We start from the raw sequence: 6,097 nt of genomic DNA, 5'->3' as shown, positions 1-6,097 counted from the left end.
TTAATTGATCATAAAAATCAATTATTAAATGCTTATGCACATACAAAATAAAATAAAGCTCATAAGAAAACTTAATAGCATATTAATATATCTTTTACAAGATAATATTAACACACTATTAAAATATTTACACATTGAGCTTTATTAAAAAAACTAAGGAAAAAAAAATGCCGATAGGCATAAGGGCTCGGACTTGAAAAGATATTACAATATAGAAAAGGGTGTCTTTTGCATATGAACCCTAACATGATTAAGCATATTTCATTTTTCCATTTTGCTTCTTGTCTACGATAATGAAGAGTTCTGAAACCCTTGCCGCCATGAGAGCCTGAAATGTAATTTGTGAGCTGACTGAAGACATCACTCCATTTGATTTTTCCCCTTTTCATAGTTTTTTAGGTAAAAAACTGTGCCCATTCATTTAGCTCGAGCTGCCATGTACAATAACAAGTAAGCATGTATGAATTTGCTTTGTTTTTACTGGTATTATGGCTACCATCCATAGGATTGTTACAAGAATTCCTTGCTATTATATTAAGAAGAATGTTCTTCAAATTCTAGGTTCTCTTCTTTTGTTGGCCATGTCTGTTTGCCTGCAAGAGGATTTAGAACATTCTCAACAACAATGTGTTCCTGCTCTAATGTATTTGGTACCAATGATCGAAGAATATTTTGACTTTGTGAGTTATCATCTAATTGCATGGAATCCACTTTACTCGTCTTGTGTCGATTAAGAGGAAACGAATCTTCAAGAATGTCAATTTGATCCAGTTGAAAATCTCCAGCTCCTTGCACATGAACCAACTAGTTAACAGATAGAGTTCGTGCCCACACATAGCCTAAAAAAAGCAGTGTACTCTTGCCTAAATCATGGTCCAATGTTGAAATTTCAACCTGTTGAGCCATAAGAAAAGGCTTCTGATTCCTCCATTGAGGTACTGACAAGCGCAGCTCACCCAAATGTCTTACTAACTTTTGAAAGTCATCTTTTATATCTGCAGGGAAGATTTTATAGTCTTCTGGAAATTCATTTGTAAGAGTTGAAATGCATTATTTCTTAGCATCTTGTCTCTTCCTTTGATCCATTGGTAAGTCAATAATCAAGCCAATAGTGTTGGGAAAACCCAGAGCTCTAAGCATAGATAAGCATTGGCTTCCCATTAGATCAATTTATCAATTGTGCACAACTCCATTGCTAGAGCCATCAGCCGAAGCTATAAATGCAATTATATCTGCAACCTTTTCCATGTCTAAGCATGTATGAAGATTGCCATGTGGTGCTTCCAAAATTGTTGATCTTAATTTGCAAGTAGAAGAACAAAGAACATTTGTTATACCTTATGTTTTTCCATTATCTGATATATCAATCTACATTGAATCTGCACCATTCAAAATGCATGTTTCATCCGAAGCAATTGCTGACGAAAGTTTTTGCTTTAGTTTTGTCAACTGGACATTTGATGAAGGAGGAAATAATACAATAATCCATGGGGGACTTGTTGAGCCAGTTAAAGCACATTTTTCTGCCCAAAGTGCAGCCCGCTTTTGTTCCCAAACCATTTTACAGCATTGGATCCTGGCAGCTTTTGCTCCTTTACTCATATCATGTTGTGAACCCTTGGATATCTTTGCACCTGACTCAAATATTTTGTGTATATGCCTTGAAGATTTTGATGCAAACCGAGTTTTATGTGGCTTATTCTTTTGAAATTGAGAGCCAGCCATTGTAGGCTTACTCTTTCTGGATTTCAAAATTCAAATAATATGAGCTCTGAATAAGCTGTTATACTCTTTGAATTAAGGGAATTCATAGTGCATCAATTACAATACTCTTCATCTATAACTTTCACTTTATTTGTTGCTTGATCATAGAGGTGCTAAATTTGCTTGTTTCCATAAACAACTGAATGTTGTGGCATGTATAGAACCCACACTTCTATCCACATTAGTATTATTGACCTTTGGAATAGATGTCTGTCAGCTCCTTTGCAAAGGTAATCTTGAATTGCATGGATATTACAAATGCACTTAACATGCTCGTTCTCTGAAGGATCCAAGGTTATATACTTTACTCGAACAAAAAAACTCCCCAAATATTAATCCTTTTTGGTATAAATGATGGATGTTTTCTCATGAGTCCCATCACAAGATTCAAGCTCAAATGTGTTCTCTTTACTACAACAAACTGCCTTCTTTCTTCCCAGGCAACAATTAATCTACATTTTTGGATTTTTACAATTAAAAAAAATGTTGATTGAGTTGAATTATAGGGTTCGAGCACGAGCTCGTGACACCTATCAACAACTTCATTAGCAGTTGCACTTGTTGTTGATCATTTTAATGTCTCTACTTTCTACACATGGCACAAACATGTTAATAATAAAATCACTTGTATGCATTGATTTTCAGACTTCTGATATTGCTGCTCCATGATTAATTGAATTCACTGTTCTTGTTCAAATCAGGATCAAGGGTAAATGGTACAAGTGTATATGTATGTTTTACCGAACCAAACATTGCTTAGATCCATATGGATCTAACCTGTACCTTTCTTTGACTTTTTTGCAAGAGTTGGATGCTTAGGGAACCAAGGAGAACTCAGTTTCATCAAGGCAACCTCAGGAATGCGGGCTCAGACCAACCATATACCCCCAAGCAATGGCTGGTTCCCTTTTTCTACTTTTGCATGTTCATTTGTATCATTTATTATGTTTTCTACATGTTCCTTATTTGCACAAGAATAGTGAATAGGTTACTCTCACTTTTTCATTCATTACATGTTCTTTAATTCTTTAATGTATAAACTTCAAAATGAAAATTGTCATTGTTTAACACAAATAAAGAATTTTCTCATTTTATCAATGTGATGTACTTTTTCTGTTTCTGTGAACATTGGCAAATGAATGCAATTGATAAACAGTAATGAATGTTAAAACAAAATTTCATAGGTAATGAAATTTTGATAACAACAATCAATATTATAAAAAAAAAAAATTGCATAGAAGAGAATAGAAGACACAAAGATTTAACATTGTTCACCCAATCCTTAGGCTATGTCCACCAACAACAAGTCCAATAATATTATTATCTAATGATTACAATCTAGAATCTCTTATAGCTAAATACCACCACAATAAGCTACAATATCACCATACATTATGAAATACCTAACTCTAGGCCTTTTCATACAAGCTTTTGATGCTAACAAAATCAAGGCTAGAATAAGTCGTCAAATAGAAAAATTTGACCCTATCTTGGGGGCACTGCCCCCAAACCCCTATAGAAGTAATCTGGGGGCAAACTGTGCCAAATTTACCTCTAAGTCTAATTAGGCTCTACATCACAACAATTTTTGAATTCATGGCTTCTATCCAGGAATGTGCATCATTCATATCCATAGCCTCTCTAACAATCCTAGGCTCATTAGTGTTAAAAATCAAAGCAAATATATAACTAGAATCCAACAAAGAATATCTAAGAATAACCCAATCTATCAGGTTATTGTCTATCATGAGTAGAGCTTCTCAAAGTTTAAGACCTAGGTTCTTGCTCTTCTTTAGAACTTTCAGAGCTACTTAAGCTCTCTTCATTTTCAGGTCTATCAAGAGCTCGCAATTTTTATTCTTTGGATATAGTACAGGAATATGAACTACTTCCTTTTTATGTATCTCTTACTTCTCTTTTTGCAAATTAACTGTAGAAGGTTTCAACTCACAAAATATAAAACTTCTATTATAGAGCACTTTCTCTACAATTGAATCCAAAAGCTTGTAACCTTTCACATTGACACCATAGCCAATGAGGATACACTTAAGTACCTTGTTCTCCAACTTTGATCTTTTTATGCTTGGCATAGGAGAATATGATTCACAACCAAAGACTCTAAGATGTCTCAAAGATGGCTTCTTGTTAGACCATGCTTCCATGGGTGTCTCAAGTGTTGAAGTAGGAGACTTATTAATTAAATAACTTGTAGTGGCTATAGCTTCAGGCCAAAACTTTTGTTCATGACTAGCACCACTCAACATACTCCTAGCCCTCTCCATCAATGTTTTATTCATCCTCTATACAACTCCATGTTGTTGTGGAGTGTATGGAGATTTTTAATGTCTCTCAATTCCATGATCTTTCTAGAACCTATCAAATTTCGCTAAAAAAAACTCACTGTCATTATCAGTCCTCAAACACTTAATTTTTCATCCAGCCTAATTTTCAACCAAGGATTTAATTTCTTTAAACCAACTAAAAAATTCAGATTAATTTACTTCTAAGGAAATACACATGTGTCCTTCTACTATAATCATCTGTGAATGAGACAAAATAGAAAGACTTAGATATCGAAGGAACATTAACTAGACTAAAAAGATTTGAATGAATATAATCCAAAACTCAAATGAAAGGTAATACTATGTTGTATACAATAAATGCAATGTTCACAAAATTCAAACTCCATATTGCAATCATCAAGGAATTCACCAAGGCTCTTATTTTTCAGGGCTCTAAGACTCATCTCACCAATGTGACCCAGTCTTTGGTGCCATAAATTGTCTTCTCAATAAGGAGCTTCATCTTCAAAGTATTAGCACCCTTAGGCACCCAAAAAAAATGACCATCAGATGTAGAAACAATGGTCTTCTTTTCTTGATCTGTTGGTGTGGATGAAGAATCTAAAGACATTTTCTTGGACTTCATAGAAGTGTTATTACATTTAACTATACATGTATCTAACCTATACAAGGTGCCCATCCTATCACTCTTAGCTAGCACCATAGAACCTTTTGTCATCTTGCATCCATTACTCAAGAAAACAACCTGCACACCCACATCATCAAGCTTGCTGACTGAAAGTAGGTTTCTTGGTAAACTAGGGATATGTTGTACCCCATCAATCCCCTTCACTCTTCCATCAGAGAATTTGATCTTGACTCGGCCATGACCAACAATATTTAGGGGAGAGCTATCACCCAACTACACCTTTCCACCATTAAACTCTTCATACTTTGAAAATCTATCTCTGTGAGATGTCATTTGAAAAGAAGCACTTGAATCTATCATCCACACATCTTATTATGCATGTGTTGCCAAGGCTGCAACAAAAGAGTGTACATCATCTTGAGAAGATTTATTAGTTTTAGAATCAAAGAAATCTTTGTTACCTTTCTTTTTCTTCTCCTCTTTGCAGTCTCTTCGAAGATGACTAGGTTTGCCATAGCTTCAATATTTTTCCTTAGACATTTTAGCAGGAGACTTAGATCTCCCAGGAGACTTAGATTTTCCCTTCTTGTCCTTTTTCTTTCTTTCCTCCATTGTTCTACCATGAGCAACAAAGGCCTCCTTAGCCATCTCAAAAGATTTTCTTCACATCTCCTTAGATAACTACAAACCAACCACATTCTCCACTTTGAAAGTGGTTGTCATGCTTACATTAGCCATAACAAGGTGATCCCATGAGTTTGTCAAAGAATATAACATAAGCATGCATTTATCTTGATCATCAATCTTATCACCAACAAAATTCAACTAAGCAGTCAGCATATTAAATGCATTCAATTGATCAACAACAGAACCTTCTTCCTTCATTCTTAAAGAATACAATTTCTTTCTCAGAAATAACATATTTACTAAGGATTTCCCTTGATAAATATCAACAAGCTTCTTCCAAAGGCTGGCTCTGGTCTTTACTTCATGAATATTTAGGAATACTAAATTAGCCAAACAAAGTCTTATTAAACCCTTGGTGTTTTGATCCATCTTATCCCAATCTTCATGCAATGTAGTTTGAGGTTTTGTTGAAGAAATCGCAACCCATAGATCTCTATCTGAAAGCATGTCCTCCATTTTAAGTTTCCACAACTAAAAATTGTTGCCAATGAACTTACCCATATCTACTCTGTTGGATGTGCTTGCCATATCTGACCTGTAATAAGATTATGGAAAAACCTTTGCATAATGCCCACTAAAACTATATCAACACAAAAAACCTATCTACGCAATAATAATAACAAAGTTGGGTAGCCTTTGATACCAATTGAAAAGAAGCCTAAGTGTGAAAATGCTTCCAAATGCTAAATCTAACAAGAGAGATGATGCTGAAAAT

General features: G+C 34.6%; 1 pseudogene; it reads right to left on the bottom strand.

Moving 5' to 3' along the window:
• Window positions 1–534: 534 nt before the first annotated feature.
• On the bottom strand, window positions 535–1,759 carry LOC149572213 (uncharacterized; annotated as a pseudogene).
• Window positions 1,760–6,097: the final 4,338 nt, after the last annotated feature.

Source organism: Cupressus sempervirens, chromosome 2 (genome assembly GCF_028749045.1).
Source record: "Cupressus sempervirens isolate cs-2001-9-10 chromosome 2, ASM2874904v1, whole genome shotgun sequence".
In the NCBI taxonomy this organism is placed as follows: domain Eukaryota; kingdom Viridiplantae; phylum Streptophyta; class Pinopsida; order Cupressales; family Cupressaceae; genus Cupressus; species Cupressus sempervirens.
Note: the sequence above shows the minus strand (reverse complement) of the source record. Positions and strands in the feature narration are given on the sequence as shown.